Source organism: Ailuropoda melanoleuca, chromosome 5 (assembly GCF_002007445.2).
Source record: "Ailuropoda melanoleuca isolate Jingjing chromosome 5, ASM200744v2, whole genome shotgun sequence".
NCBI lineage: Eukaryota > Metazoa > Chordata > Mammalia > Carnivora > Ursidae > Ailuropoda > Ailuropoda melanoleuca.
Genome location: NC_048222.1, coordinates 119,426,363 through 119,444,569, shown reverse-complemented (window position 1 = coordinate 119,444,569; position 18,207 = coordinate 119,426,363).

The following is an 18,207-nucleotide window of genomic DNA, read 5'->3' as shown; positions in this document are numbered from 1 at the left end:
CATCTTTCTGCCTTTTGTGGTTTTAATTAAGCATTTTTTTTAAAATTTTCTTAAGCATTTTATGATTCAATTTTCTCTCTTTCTTAGCATATCATTTATTCTTTTCGTTTCTATTACTTGTTTTTAGTGGCTTTCCTAAAGTTTTCAATATATATTTATACTCCTAATCAATTTTCAAGTACTAGTACATCTTTGCAATACTATATATTTTACGATAGTATATCTTATATTAACAGAATCCTTATTTTTTCCTTCTGTCTTACATCACTGCTGTCATTCATTTCACTTATATATAATCATACATAAGCATATATACACACACATATATATGCCTATATAATTGAATATATTGTTGCTCTCTTTTTGTGCCTGTTTCTCCATTATGTCTCTTTCTATACATATATATAAATACATAACATACTATATACATATTATATATTTACATATTTAAACATATAATTGTATACTTAAATGTATAATTTTATATATAAATAAAAATATTTTGTTAAAGGATAAACGGAGGCATATTAAAAATTTTAAGAGTTTATTTCAGCCAAAATTGATTAAAATTGGGCAGCATTCAATTTAGCTGATAAAAAGTAGCTCTGAGAAGCTGAACAAAATAAGGATTTTTATAGCCAGAGGGAATGGGAATAAGAAAGTTTTACAAGGCAAAAAAGTGGGTTAGTTATTGCAAGGTTACTTTTCTTTAGTGGAAGTTAGGAGTCCATCAGGCAGATGAGTTAAACAGTGCTGATCAGATGATTCCTGATTGACTGGTCTAAGATTCCATTTTTGGGAGGGCCAGAACTCTGATTGTCAATTTGGTGTCCTGGAGCTTGGTATAACCAACTCCATATGGGCCCTGTTATCTTGTTTTTAATAATGTGTGTGTATATATATGTACCCTTGATTTCAAAAATCATGTTTTTAAACTACTGTAAGACATTTTCTCTCCTCACATTTTATGTATGTTGGTCTATTATTCATGTGGCTTTCTATGCCACATACTCGCATACCCATTTCAATTTTACAAAAAGCACAAATAGATAACCTCCTAAGAGATCTTCCTGCTTTCAGTGTTGTTTCCATTCACATCACCATCTTGACTGCCATCCAAGTATTCTTTTTAAAATGCAAATATAAACATGTTCCTACCCATATTACATCATCTTAGTGGCATTTCATCCTGTCCTCACCTTTCGATTTACCAAACTTGTCTTTTCTAATATAATAATATTAAAACATGGGAAACATCTGAGTTCTCTTCCCTTCTTCCCTAACCTTTTCCTTCTATCTGACTTTCACCACTCAATAAAATCAGGCAAGTATGTTCCCATGCTCATCACATTCACCATGTTTTCTTGGCAACACAGCTCTGACTTCACTGTTCTGATGACCTCAAATGCTCATCTTCCACAGTGCTTTTGTATTGTAGTATCCTTTGGTATCTTTAAAATTCAAATAGACATCTCTTTACAAGGATATTATGTTTGATATACTATATATGATTAAATGCTTATCTTTTATTTCAAGATTTAGCTTTATCTTTGATTTCCTATAGTTTTATATAATATGTGTAAGTATAGTTTTTTGATATTTAACCTGCTGAGCTTCCTGGATCTGTAGTTTGCTGTCTGACATTAATTTGGCAGAAATTCAGTCTGTTCCTTTCTCTTTGTCTTCTCTTCCTGGTATTTCCATATCCCCACTGTCACACTTTTTGGAGTAATCCCACAAATTTTGGATATTCTGTTTCAGTGTTCTTTTCCCAGTATTTGTTGTTGTTGTTGTTGTTGTTGTTCCCTTTCAGTTTTAAAAGTTTCTATTAACATAACAAGCTCGGAGATTTACATTACAGAATCAAGAAATCCCCAAATCTCAGTATCTTCAGTCAGTTGGGTTCATTTCTTGTTTACACTCATTAGTGGTTGTCTGAGGGCTTTGATATACTTGGGTTTTACTGAGACTCAACAAAGTGACAGAATCAAACATTGGGGGTATCACTGGTGAATAATTCACCAGCTTATACAGTTTTTTTCCTAGAATTAACACACTTGACATTACTCATATTTCTTTGGCCAAAGAAGTCACATGACCATGTTTAATTATAAAAAGAGTAAGAACTTGCCAACCTACCACATGTTGGGAAAGAAAAATACACCTTTACTTTTTCCAGTTTTTAAAATTTATGTATTAGTATGTATCTTCTAAACAAGTTCTACATAATAAACTGTCCCTAGGCTTTGCTATTAAATGTTGGAACATCAGGACTCACTTTTTCAAACACTTTCAAACTTATTATTAGTTAATTTTTTTATTTTAAATATTTTTCCATTTATTGTGTGATGGTAAGAAATATTGAAAAAAAAATCTTAAGTTGTCCCTTGAATATGTACCTTGTTTTAACGTAAATCTGATAAAATAACAGCTGTCCCCAATAATTTGATTAAAAATAATTTCAAAATAAGGGATAAAATATGCAGGTAATATGCTATCATGGAAAAGAACATTGCAAAAGAAGTCAGTAATGGAAGTGAAGCATTGCGCCTAATAATTGAGGGCCCTTGGGCATGTTATTTAACCTTTTAGGATGCCATATTATGATCTTTATAATAAGACAGCGAATTAAATATCTATGTTTCCTTAGCTCTAAAATTCTGATTTATGGTAACTGGTAATGAAGAAATATTATATGGTTGCAATTTCCTCCTACCTGCTCTGTTTGTAAATTGCCCAGACATTGAATTCTCAGTATTCCCAAGCCTGCTGTTTAACTTTTACCTTTTCTTTGACTAATTAGGCAGATGAAACTGAAATGGATTAGCATAATAGTGCATTTTCATGGTCTGCAGTTGCCAGGAAACACAATATCTGAAAGCATTAACTTTTCAAATATTATTGTTAAAAAATTCACTAATTAGGAGAATGTTCATTAAATACTTTAGAAATAGAATTCAACAAATATCTTCTAAATCATTCGCATTAATTTAAGTAGTTTTAAGTTTTTTTTTCTGTTAAGGATTTGTTATGCTAAACGTGTGAATTAGATGTTCATGAGATGTTTTTGTACATAATTTTTTTCAAAAATTTTTCTTTTCAAACTTATGTGAATAAAAAATTAAGGGAACATGAGATTGATTTTGGCATCAAAAGTTAGGGTAAGTGATCGAAAAATGTATTTTATTTTTTCTTAAGTAATACAGTAAGTTTAATCTGGCAAAAGGAAATTGAGAGTTCTGTTATTGTTATTATCACTTATGATTGAAGTTTAAAAAGCATATACCAAAGTTTAATCTTAAGATATGCCTCCACAATTTCCAAATTGCTGATGTATTTTGAAGTATTTTTGCTTAGAATCAATTCCCGTCAATGTTTTATATCATCTTGCCTTATTTAACATCTTTGCATTATACATCTTTACATTAAATACAGTCATATTTTAAAAATCTTACTATTCAAGTTACTTATCAATGGTTATAAGTCTATGTATTTGGGAATCGTATATTTTCCTAGGTAATTTTATCTCATATTTGCTACATTAAGAAGTTAACTGGTTTTCCTTCCAGAGATTCCATCTTTTCTGTTAATTTATTTTCCTTTACTTCCATATTTTATCATGTCAGAAGATCACTACTTAAAAAAAAAGTTAAATAGGACCTGGTATTATGTGTTAAAGTCTATGACTCAATATCAAACACAGTGTTTTGAATATTTTGCCTGTTTTGTTCATAGGATTACTCATGTAATTGGCTTGCAAAAAAGTCACAACTTAATATTTAAAATAAACTTTAAATGATATTTTGATGAAAACTGTATTCTGGAATCATACTATACTGGAGATATTCTATAATTTCTAGTCTGGAGTACTGGAGTAAATGTTTTTTCTTTATATTACTAATGCAGCTTTTTAGTCACTTAGATTTTAAGTTGTATAGTATTTGAGTTTCTTTTAGGGAAGAGGTCTTTTAGGTCAATTATGATTATCAGATCTTAGTAAAAAAAATAACCAATTGAAATGCTGGAAGGGCTGGGAAGGTAAGAGTTATAATAAGAATTGTGACATTTTCATTTTTCAGAATGTGTATTATGGGGGAGTATGTTGATTTTTGAATACATTTAAAAATAATGGGCAATAAAAGAGTTAAAAATGTAAATAAAATTCAAAAGTTACAGGATAAAATTAGGAAAAATAAGGGACTAATGTGATGATATTACAATACTGAGTATATTTATTAATTAAAACTATTTAGTAGCAATGTATGTTTAGACAAAAACAAGACCTATTGAAAAACAGCAGTGGATAATTACTCTGTTATGTTAACTCTTCTGTTCTCTGTTACATTATAGTCTATGGGGTATGTATTTATGTATTTTATATTCTGCAGAACATCACACTGGTTAACTGTAGTGACAGTATCATGTTAACTGACCTGGTGGTCAGGAATATAAAAGTTGCTCAATGTAATTTGGAAGACATCCTGGCAAGAGGGTGGGGCAGAAACCATATGAACATTCAAATATCTGTTATATTAAAAGATCTTAAAGCTTTTAAATATTTTAAAGATTTAATGATCTCGCATATGTGGGAACACACCTCTATGATAATGAATAAGTTGTGACAACTTGCATCCCTACAATTCAGTGAGAGACAAAGTCCTTGTTGAGCCATTGACTTGGAATCTTGGTATACTGCTCTAGATATTACTGCTCTGCTCCATCCCATTGATGAGGCTGGTAGTTGCAATCTAGACCCAGAGCAGGAGTGGTCTTTAGAACAAGTCCGGGCTGTATGGTGTATTGTAATCTGTTGCAAAGCTGTGGTTATATGACCCAGCAGATCCACTGATAATAGACTTATAATAAAAAATGCCAGGTGGAGTCTTTGGTGAAACCAATAGGAGAGTTGCAGAATTCCCACATTCATTTAGTATATCTCACAGAAATTGAACTTGTTTTTTGAAGTATAAAGTGTTTTTAGTGAATCACTGCTGCCACTCTCCTGCTGGTCTGAGGTACACTCCCTTCTGTCATATATTACCCCAAACCTAGATGGCCTTTCCTACTGGTTTTCCAGCACAGCTAAGAGAAGGTGGGAGTTCTTGAAGAAACTCCACCAGAATAAAAAAGGAGTAACCAAAGTAGAAACAAACAAAGAAAGTAACATATAAATGTCCTGGTCTACAAGTTGTTTCCTATTTTACTTCATTAGACGCCTGAGATAGAGATAATCTTTGTTAAATTTTGGCCAAAGAATCTAAGACCTCTCTCTAAGCCATTGATCTGGTTTCCTAGACACAGTTTCCAATGTGAGTGTAAATCTCTTTTCTAGGTGACTTACAATCATCTAGGTGGTATCTAGCACTAGTTGGAAACTCACCTGCCTGTACCCTGACAGCCCAAGTATAAGGACATATTAAACTACTACCCAATAAACCCAGTAGTCATACCATATGCAGTATTAACAAGTATCATAGAGGTTATTCTATTGTAGGACTAAAGATACCTGCTGATTTTAGTTTAGCATTTGTGCCTGAATTAAAACATTTGTTTCCTTTATTTTGCATTTCCCTTGAGTCATCTACAACTTTTGCCCACAAAAATCAACATGATGTGATCTTAAAAGATGGTTTTAATGATTCTCTGGTGGATAAATCACCCTGTGAACATTTTATTTATAGTGGTCAACATGAATCTGTCATATTGCAGAAAAATAGCTCACAAATTTTTTTGATCATTTTTGATATATTTTTGATGATAAAGAGCCTATGACCTTAATTAGTCAGAAAACCATTTTAGTCCACTCTCATAGTTATTAACACTTCCTGAGAGCTTACAATGTCCCAGGCTTTATGCTAGGTATTTTCAACACATTATTAAATTTAATCCTCATTTTGGTAAGTATTATGCCCAATTACACATGAGAGAGGACCTGGAGGTTAGAAAACTGAAGCAAGTTGTCTATGTTTATGTATCTGGTAAAAATAAGGGGTAGCTATGTCTGTGCAATTGGAATAAACAATTTTTCAAAGTTTATTCTCTCCTGAGAACATTTTTTTTTTCCTGTCTAGAGAGAATAATCCCATTAGAATCTGGCATGTGTTGAAAACAAAAAAAATCCAAAACTTTTAAATATTTTTCTGCTTAAACTCTCAGCTCTTACTGATACAAAGTTGATAGTCAATTTTGCTCTTTTTAAAATATTTATTCTCAGAAAATTATTATTAAAATCGGATAATTCACTTGAAGTAAATACGATTCTTGTGGTGACAGTTTTCCTTTACATTTATTTTTTTCTTTAAGATTTATTTATTGATTTACTCTCTACAACCAATATGGGGCTCAAACTCAGGACCCCAAGATCAAGAGTCACATGCTCCACCGACTGAGCCAAGTAGGGCCCCTACATTTATTCCTTAAACTTGTCTAAGTTAAAAGCAAATCTGTTCCCTGGGGAAAAAAAATTTCACAACATGTTTACTGAAAATACTAGATACATAACTGATATGTCATCTAAGAATTTTGTAATTAAACCTAAATACTCATAGCCATTTTGAAAAGAAAAATAAGAATATATTGAAAAGATCTTTGAAACTATTTCTGATTATTAATCAAAGATTATAGGACAATTATCATATTCCTTTAGTGTAGTAAACTTGGTTTATAAATACACAATTTGCTGTTTAATCACTTTAAGAAGTATTTAAGTCATCATTCATAACATCTATTAATACATTTATGAGAGCCATGTAGAAATAGGTTAGATGAAAAATGTTCAGTATAAATCAGTGGTGCTCTACATTTCATTCTTTTATTTATTTGTTAAATCATCGATTGATTACTTTTCCATCCACTGATTGTTTTTCTATTCATTTATTTCTTCCACTATATTTTAGGGTCAGATAAGATAATGATAATAATTCTTCAATAAGCATCTCTCTAAGTGTACTTCCATATCTGTATCAAGAATTCAATTATTTGAAGATGATGAATATCTATTGATCAAACATAATCAGTTAGATGAGGCAGACCAGTGGGGTTTTATAATATACAAGTTTTTGATAGGAATGGTATAAAACAATCTGGGATTCACCCAAGCTGAATTTGAATTAAATTTCATATTCATATACACATTCATTCAGCAATAAACTCTAGCACTGCTTATACTTGAAATGATTAAGAGCATAGGTCAATCCTTAAAGAATAATGTCCTTGTCAGACCTAGACATAAGAGAGTTATTGAACCTCTTGACTTACACAATAACAGAAGAATTTCTTTGTCAAGTTGTGCATTGGTTGGTTTACAAATAACATTACATAGGAATACTAAGTGATTGATATCTTTGTGCTTCTTGACATTATTAAAACACAGTTAAAACATCATAAGTTTAAGGGTTACATATAATAAATGTTATGAGAAACAATAAGTTATATTCATCATGATGTGCTAGTTTACACTCAAGAACCAGTAGACAGCTCTTTGTTGAATTTAAGTGAATAGCCACTTGACTCCTCAGAAATAGTTCTTACCCTGAAAATCTCAATGTAATGTAATAGTTTTCTCAAACTAGCAGAGAAATTACTTAGATTTTTTTTTTTTTGGAGTAAGGGAAAACATGACATCCATTTAGTATTCTAAAGAATGCTTCAAATCCTAGCTGTGAGTTTAGAGGAAGGAATAATAAATTGTGTGTAACTTATGTAGAACAGAGTAGGACAAGCAGCATAAAAATAGTGGCTGATGAACCTGGGTTTGAAAATTTTCTTTTCATTTGTGTCTGAATGTGGATGGTAGCATACTTAGACTCATTTCCTGTGGATCCTATGACCAAATCACTGTTACCATAGTATAGCACAATTTACATTTATATATTAATGCTTACATAAAAGCACTAGAAAATATTCAGGAGTTACCACAATTCTAAAGAGAAGACACAATCTAAACTTCTTTACATAAATAATCATTTGTTATTCTAACTTTTAGACTCATCATATGAAATTCTGGGGTATAATAAAAAATGTTCTTAAGTGAATACATTCAGAGTTAAGTGGATTTTGAACAAAAATCATTTTGTATTTGATCTGGTCTCAGTCTTAAAAATCAGATCAACTGATGTCAGGTAATATGAACTGTTTTGGCTAGTTTTGATCTTCAATCTAGTGAATTCTCTAACATATCTCATGTTAGAACGAATCATTCTTATAAAACATCTACCTGTAAATACTTACCTGCAAATGAACAGTGTTTCTCTATAAAACCTATTTTTCCATTAATCATTCTGGAATAACATACAGATATTTATAAGCCTAAGTAATCTATTATACTAAACATAATGAAACAGTCTTTAATCTTTATATTATACTAGTAGTTATACTAGCAGTTATTTGTACTAATAGCTTAGACTGGTGGTTATTATTTTGGGCCTTTAACAAACAATTCATCTACAACCACATATTTTAGTCCACCATAAATGTAAAACTTAGTTCCCCCAAGTTAATCATTAATCATTAAATATACATATATACTTACTTATACATATTTATATAGTGATATTATAATATCATATATTATTCATTAATCCATACATATTTGTGAAGATATAGTGAACTACCCCCTCATACAAGACAATATCACAGCATATTGTGATATGATATCATCTGTTTGTTTATGATACCATACTTTTTTTCCCCCCAAATATGTTTCTGGTGATTATACATGTCTATAAAAAGTCATACAGAAATAAATCTCATGATTTTATAAAGCAAGCAGTAATGTACTCACCAGATTATGGGTTCTGGTTCTGAAATTAACAATGCCTGATGCTTCTTTTTAGAAATGTATATACATTAATCCCAAAAATATAATAGTTGTAAGTGAGACAGAAGTAGAGAAGTATATTTAGGTCTGGTAGATTATCAAGAGGCAGAACATCTTTTTTGAGTACGCTGTATTTATATGTGACTAATTTGAATTCTCTCCCTGGATTTTTAATTAAAAGACACAGGAGAAAGCTTTGCAACATAAAGATACTTAAAATACACCCAAGTAGATTCCCTTCTTTTTGCCTTTTGGAGCATAGCTCTTACAGTTTCCATAATATTTTCTATATTTACAGTAAAGTTTGCTTTTTATTTAATTTATTTTGATGCTATTTCTGTTCCATAGAACCCAATTTAATTCTGATAGTGCTGTTTGTAAATCTGAAATGAAAAAGAAAATGTTTAAAATCAAAAGTTTGTAACGTATTTGGCCAAAAAGGCTGACAAAATCTATGTTAACCCAAACTAACATAGACTACTTACAGACTTCATTACTCCCTTTAGAATGAACATTCATACATTTTACTAAGAAATAATGACATAGAGCTCCAGTAGGCATATTGCATAATACAAAATGTAAAATTCTGAAATACATTAATTTGCAAGATTTTTTATTATTTATATGCTTAGTTCAATAATTTCAAGACTTATTGAAGTTTTTAACTTCTTACATCCATTGCCAAAATAGTTTGGTTTGATAAAATTAATTCCATTGTGATATTAAATTAAGGTGTTTTTTTTAAAAAAACACACAAAAACAAATATTTGCAGCCATATTTCCTTCATTATCATTTAATAAATAATCAGGGATGCCATTCTAAGCCATGACTTATTTTTCAATTCATTGAAATGAAACATAAATATTTAAAAGTCCAGTAGAGTTTCTAAAATATTTGATACGGTTACATACACACAAATAATATTATTTCCTAAGTGCCTAGTTGTACATTTACCAAAGCAATCAGGAAACAATTCATGAATATTATATGACATATTGCTAAATTGTGTACAATGAAATTGTAAAAGCTATTGGGCAAAGAATATGAATTATGCAATAGATTTTGGTATCACTAGTAAATGTATACTGAAGCAGAACTGAGTTACCCTTCTGACATAAGAAGGAGTTTTGTGAGATGTTATCTAGGTAGTACATTATGACATACTTAAAATTCATGAACTGTTTCCTCCATGCCATCCAAGTTGATATCAGAAGGATATGACGATACAACACATGGGATATAAACTTCTTCATAAAACATTACAACATGATGCAGAAGGTTTCATCTGTTTCCTGACTCTGTTTAGAGTAATTAGAATATTTAGATTTTATTGAAGCCACAGTGCTCTTAATGCAAAATATTCAATTTTTTTCTTCTATGAACTATGCATTATCTTTTTAAAAAGATTTATTTATTTATTTTAGAGAGAGACAGAGCATGTGATGAGTGAGGGCAGGGGACAGAGGGAGAACAGAAATCTCAAGCAGATACAGTGCTGAGGGCAGAGCCCAATGTGGGGCTCCACACAGGGCTCAATCCCATGACCCATGAGATCAGGACCCAAGCTGAAATCATCAATCAAATGCTTAACTGACTGAGCCACCTAAGCGCCCCAAACTGTGCATTGTCTTTATCTCAACTTTCAAGTGTGCAGTCTTTATAATAAAGCATAAAAGTTTTACTTACAGAAGTTGTGTATTGGGAGCTCCTGAGTAGCACAGTCATTGGGCGTCTGCCTTCGGCTCAGGGCGTGATCCCGGCGTTCCGGGATCAAGTCCCACGTCAGGCTCTCTCCTCTGGGAGCCTGCTTCTTCCTCTCCCACTCCCCTGCTGTGTTCCCTCTCTTGCTGGCTGTCTCTCTGTCACATAAATGGATAAAATCTTAAAAAAAAAAAAAAAAAGAAGTCGTGTATTGTAGGTGAATCATATAAATACAAAAATTAGTAAAGTTTCAAGATTATGGGTAATTTGGGTCTGAATATAGTACTTACAGCATTTTTAGGAAGTTATGGCTAGCCAGACTCTGTGCACAAATGAACTTTAAAGCAAATACATAAGTACATATTTTTTGACGTTGCTTTGATAACACACACACGCAACAGAAAGGAAAACCTGAAAACATAAGTTAGCAATGGAAAAGTATGGAGTTTTCAAATTCTACCAAATAACCACTTTCTAAAAGCATGTATACAAATGGGTATACATGTAACAAATTTTCTACACAAATCAAATTTTATGTTATTTATCTTAGAAAAAATTTTGAATAATAACACCAATGAATAAGGAGTTGAAACTGACAAAATGGAAAGTTTTGAAGCAAAAAGTGGCTAGTGTGTTACTCTCCAAAGTGAAATTGAATAACTTCTATCATGCAATTGCACTTGCATTCTTAGGTTCCTTCTTCATTCCTATTTTTCTCATAATGGTCATCGGATGCATTGCTACCCACTGGGACAATGCCACTAATGCTGTTGCTGCAATTGCTGCTGCAGTGGCATCAAAAGACTTCCTCAGGCTATTATGCCAGGTTTAAGAGTGAGACACAAGTTCAATCCGGACCCCTGAAGAGCCTGTCTCCAAGTCTTGTCAGCTGTAATCTCTCTGAAAGCTCCTGTTCATCAGGTCTAGCCTAGAGCAAATAGCAAATCCCAATAGGTAGTCTGTTCAAGAGAATAGAAAAATCAGCAGAATTAGATGGTTTTATGGCAAGTCAATCAATGAATGAGGCAATTTTCCCATTTTTATCTAGTTTTTAAACATTTTAGTTGGGTAGTACATAGGCACAGTCTCTGAAAATTTTTTGAAAAGTCAGTGCTTGTATGCTCTGCCACTTTTTTTTTTTTTTGTATTATGCTTGGAAATTATTGTCTTTAAATAACACAGAACTTCTGAAAATAAGGGAAATACATTTTAACCAATGAAATCTAACAAATGTATAGTTTAGGGCAAATAAACAAATTCCACTTGGATTATATATGTTTCCTATAATAAAATAGTCTTCCTTATTTTGTTACCATATTATAAAATCTATTGCCTGATATTCTGACATGTACTTGCCTACATTGATATATGTGACAAAGATTGACCCTAAAATCTATTAACAAGCTATTTCATCTGAGCTGATTCAATTTAGCTCTACAGAGATATACTTTGCAAGAAAAATAATTATTTGAAACACATGTTAATAAATGTATTATTTATATTTAAATAGATTTATCTCTCATATTTTAGTGGTCCAAGACAATATTGTTAGTAGCATAATTGTTACTATTAGTAAAATAATAATGATATTTTAAATAATCAGTAATAATACTGATAATATTTTGCACTACAAATTTATACGATAAAATATAATTAAATGTAAAAAACATTCATTAACACGCTATTTGACAATTATATTTTGAACTCTAAGCTTAGAAGATTCTGTAAGCCAGAGGAAAAACACTACCAGTGTTCACATCTCCTGAATATCTCTTTATCGTTTAGAGTGTGCAATAACCAATTAGTATAAAAACTGTTAACCTTTAACAAATTCCACCATTTTTTTTTCACTTGGAGAGATAATCTTTCTTTTTTTTAAGCAGGCACGTTAAAATTCTAGATGTCCAAGAAGAAACTAACAATGACTTCCCATTAAAACTGCCATAATTGGAATGGCCCATGTTGTTAATGGAACACTAGCAGCACACTCTGTTCATTTTATGGACTATTTTTTCAGTTCTAAATGTTGTAAGTAGTTAAAAATGTGGAGCTAAATATTTAAAATATTATGACACTAATTCCTATGTATATGTTATGAAATAAATTCAAATTTTTATCATTAAATAAAATTTTTATCATAAATTTTCTAGCCCTTTCATTTTTCTTTATGTTTGTCTTTTTTCTCCTTTTTAAATACATATTTATGTGTATGAATGCACAAATGCACTATTTGACCATGTTATAGACTGAGTTTGCAAGTAAAATCTGTCTGATTTATTAATGATATGAATAAAAACGAGTGTTATCACTAGTATAACAAAGTCATATAACATCTGTGATTGCCTTACCTGACATTTTTTAGCGATTGGACTAATTAATTATTCAGGAAAAAAAAACTTCAAATACAACTGGTAACTTGCTCACTAGTAAAATATGTAGATTTTATGACAATTTTCTCTGAATGAAAAGTGTAGGGGTGCCTGGGTGGCTCGGTTGCTTAAGCATCTACCTTTGGCTCAGGTCATGATCCCTGAGTCTTGGGATCCAGTCCCAGGTCTGGCTCACTGCTCAGCGGAGGGGAGGCGGGGGTGGGGGGAGCTGCTTCTCCCTCTCCCTCTCCTTCTGCTGTTCTTTCTGCTTGTGCGCGTGCGCTCTCTCTCTCTCAAATAACTAAATAAAATCTTTTTAAAAAAGTGTAGATTACTTCTTTTTGTTAGTGTGTTAAGTATATATAATTTACCTTTTCTAACACTTGTCATGGATAATGGACATTCTAAGTTACTTAGATATGCTAGATATGATATTCAATTAAGAACACCACGAGAATCTGAGGTTCTTGATTCTTCCATAAATAGTAGTTTTAAAAAGTCTAATGAAAAAATATTTATGATCAATTTCTGTTAATAATTAAATTATTGCATAGTTTTCCAAAGATAGCACAATATTCCTTTATTAAATGTAGGAATAGAATTACCAAGTTTTATCTTTGATTAAAAAACAAAGATAAATTATTTATGTCATTTTGTACTTTTTTTACTGACAACTATGGCTTAAATTCTAATTTGAATATCAGGATATTGTGGAACCATCACTTTCTGATCATTTAAGTCCTTTGAAAATTTCGGAAAAACTAAAGCCCATAAAACTTTTAGGTTTTCTCCCCACTTCTTGAGTCATAAAACAATTTGTGAACATACACCCACACATGTTATTGGTATCAATAAGAAAGATGGAGAAAGATGGTTTCTAAGTAATTAAAACAAACTAACCTAATGTTTCTTTTATTAAACTTTGAAAACAACAACAATCCAAAATTATCTTTTTTATGTCTATGTTAAGAATGATTGTACATCATTTTATTTAACCTGAAATATGTCAACATGGGCTCAGAACATTTTTTATAAACATAGCAATTATAGGGGCACCCTGGTAGCACAGTTGTTTAAGCATCTGATTTGGCTCAAGTTGTGATCTCAGGGTCATGAGGTGGATCTCCAAGTTGGGCTTGGCTCTCAGCATGGACTCTACTTGAATTCTCTCTCCCTCTCCCTTTACTCCTCCCACTTGTGCTCTCTTTCTCTCTAAAATAAATAAATAAATCTTTAAAACAATATATAATAATTATAATTTTAATGATTCATTAGATAATGAAGAAAGTATTTAGAATTTTTATATAAAGAACTTCCCACCCCCTGAAACATTAAACTTTACGCAGTATGGCTTTGTCATTTACAAAATAGAATTAAAATGTGGTATACATATATGCTTTGGTTCTTTCATGCTTTTACTGGTATTACCTCAGACAAAAACTTGTGAGAGTTTTGATCTATATAGAAGACATGATATCTGGAATAAGCATACTAGAATTAAAAAAAAAAAGTTAATGTGACACCAAAAGTCTAACCATAAAAAAATAGGCACAATTTGGATATTATTAAAATTTTCTTAAAAATCTCTTTGGACTGGAGGGGCAGCGAGAAGAGAAAGAGATATTGAGGAAGAGCAGGAAAGACACTAGATAAAGTAGAAAATAACATATTTTAGGGATGTCTGGGTGGCTCAGTTGGCTAAGCATCTGCCTTTGGCTCAGGTCATGATCCCAGGGTTCTGGGATCAGGTCCTGCATTGGGCTCCCTGCTCGGGGGGTAGTCTGTTTCTCCCTCTCCCTGCTGCTCCCTCTGCTTGTGCTACCTCTCTCTCTCTCTCTCTGACAAATAAATAAATCTTAAAAAAATAAAATAAATAAAATAAAATAACATATTTTATTTTCATGGTTGACCTGAAAAAAAAGAAAAATCTCAGAGATGGAAAGTGGCAGTTAAACTAAAAATGACTAAGCCAGAGAAAAGAGTGGATTCAGAGTCTGGTAAATATCGTCTATTGATATTCGTTTTTTTTTTTAAGATTTTATTTATTTATGCGACAGAGACAGAGATAGAGACAGCCAGCGAGAGAGGGAACANTCAGAGTCTGGTAAATATCGTCTATTGATATTTGGTTTTTTTTTTAAGATTTTATTTATTTATGAAACAGAGACAGAGATAGAGACAGCCAGCGAGAGAGGGAACACAAGCAGGGGGAGTGGGAGAGGAAGAAGCAGGCTCATAGNGAGGAAGAAGCAGGCTCATAGTGGAGGAGCCTGATGTGGGGCTTGATCCCAGAATGCCGGGATCACGCCCTGAGCCGAAGGCAGACGCCTAACCGCCGTGCCACCCAGGCGCCCCCGTCTGTTGGTATTTGTTAATCTAGATGTTTGGTTTTATTCATGATAGGTCAGAAAGAGATTCCACATAAAGCCCTGACTCCTGAAAATATCGTCTTCTATGTGTAATTAGGAAAAATGAAACAAACCAAAACCAAAATTTAGAGGAAAATGATATGAATAGAAATGTTTCATTGTCTTGTCCTTGACTCTGTGTGATGGTGGGGTGGAAAGGATCCTAACCTGAGTATTTGTAACATAAACATCATTCCATTTCAACTGGGTTTAATGGTAGGATTTGCACAACTGTGTTGCTGAGGGACAGAGGCAAGCAAGAACAACAAAATGTTTGCTTTAAAGTCATCTAAAGCTGTTGGTGCTAACAGAAAACTAGCAGAAATAAGAAAAAAATAATTTCTAAAAAATATACCATCATAAAAGACCTTAAAGAATTCCAAGACCTAATATACCACCTAACATGAGTAAATACAACAGAAAAGCAAGAAAAAAAAATGTGACAAACAGCAACAAAATGTTTTGGCAGTTGAGAGTTTAGAAACGTGTTTTTCCTACGTGTTCTCCTAATTAACNTTCTCCTGATTAACAGTGTAGGTGCCATTGCAGTACTGTGAGTGGGGAAAGAATGGCCTTTCTAATAGATACTCAAGCAAATGGATTTCTATAAGGGAAAAATCAACTTGGGCTTCTTCTTTTCACCATGCATAAAAATCAATTCCAAATTGTTTGAGACCTAAATGTAAAAAGTATGAATAAATAAATAAATAAATAAATCTTTTTAGAAGATAATATAGGAAAATATTTTGTGTACATGAAATTAGGAAACAATTCTTAAATGTGACACAAAAATGTCTAATCATGAAAAAGTATGGACAATTGGATATCATTAAAACTTAAAAATCTGTTTGGAGAGGAGGAACAGTGACAGTGGAAGAAAGATGAGAGAAAGAACTGAAATGCAAATATANGAGAACTGAAATGCAAATATAACATCACATTAAGGTGATATTACAGATCCAACAAATTTGCTTAAAATAATAAAAGAATATCCAATGTAATTATTAAATGGAAAATATATAATCTTCTCATTATTACTTCTGCCATCTGGAATGTTTCCTACAAATAGGAGAACTAAGTAATTTTTCTGATAGATATGAGCCCAAGAGTAGAAACCATGAAGAATTCCTGGCATAATGCTACCAGTATTTGCTCAGGATATGTTATTGGAATAAGTTATGGTTTCACTTTATATATGAAATTAGTACTATCTCTACAGAATTTATCATACTGTATATGGGCTTCTATTGTTGGTTTTAGCTACCAATAAGAAAGACTATATACAGTGAAAAGTAAATTTCCTTCTTGACATTGAGAAAACAAAAATTTGGTGGACAGGTACAAATATTATTCCAAGAAGCTGAAGTGATACCTTGTCTAGTTCTTACCAAATGATTAAAGGTTATCAATGATATTTGAATACCTAAATAATCATATTAAAGGATAAAAAGTGTGTTTGGAAACGCAAACTCAGAAAAAGTACTCTAAATAAGATGTTAACAAACAAATTGATTCCCAAATATATGCTTTACCTTAAATAAAAAGCATGAAGTTCTGTGTGCCTGATCTTCATGATTCCTTAAATTATCCATCACTTCCCAATGTATGTCAATCTCTTGTTCAACTGTGCACCTTCTTTTTTTTTAAATAATTTTTATTTTGTTATATTAGTCACCATACAGTACATCCCCAGTTTTTGATGCAATGTTCCATGATTCATTATTTGCCTATAACACCCAGTGCACCATGTAATATGTGCCCTCCTTAATACCCATCACAGGCCTATCCCAATCCCCCACACTCCTCCCCCATGAAGCCCTCAGTTTGTTTCCCAGAGTCCACAGTCTCTCATGGTTCATTCCCCCTTCTGTTTACCGCTCCTTCATTCTTCCCTTCCTTCTAGCGATCTTCCTATTTCTTATGTTCCATAAATGAGTGAAACCATATGATAATTGTCTTTCTCTGCTTGACTTATTTCACTTAGCATAATCTCCTTCAGTCCTGTCCATCTTGCTGCAAATGTTGGGTAAGAGTTCTTTCTGATGGCTGAGTAATATTCCATTGTATGTATGGACCATATCTTCTAAATCCAGTCATCTGTTGAAGGGCATCTCGGCTCCTTCCATGATTTAGCTATTGTGGACAATGCTTCTATGAACATCGGGGTGCATATGGGGCCCTTCTCTTCACTACATCTGTATCTTTGGGGTAAATACCCCACAGTGCAATGGCTGGATCATAGGGTAGCTCTATTTTTAACTTTTTAAGGGACCTCCACGCGGTTTTCCAGAGTGGCTGTACCAACTTGCATTCCCACCAACAGTGTAAGAGGGATCTCCTCTCTCCACATCCTCTCCAACATTTGTTGTTTCCTGCCTTGCCAATTTTTGGATTCCAACTGGTGTAAGGTGGTATCTCAGTGTGGTTTTGATTTGAATTTCCCTGATGGCTAATGATTTTGAACATTTTTTCATGTGTCTGTTAGCCATTTGTATGTCTTCATTGGAAAAGTGTCTGTTCATACCTTCTGCCCATTTTTTGATTTGATTATTNAGATATTGAGTTTGAGAAATTCTTTGTAGATCTTGGATACCAGTCTTTTATCTATAGTATCATTTGCAAATATCTTCTCCCATTCCGTGGGCTGCCTCTTAGTTTTTTTGACTGTTTCCTTGGCTGTGCAGAAGCTCTTTATCTTGATGAAGGCCCACAAGTTCGTTTTTTCTTTTGTTTCTCTTGCCTTTGGAGATGTGTCATGAAAAAAGTTGCTGTGGCTGATGTCAAAGAGCTTGCAGCCTATGTTCTCCTCGAGGATTTTGATGGATTCCTGTCTCACATCGAGGTCCTTCAACCATTTGGAGTTTATCTTTGTGTATGGTGTGAGAGAGTGGTCAAATTTCATTCTTTTGC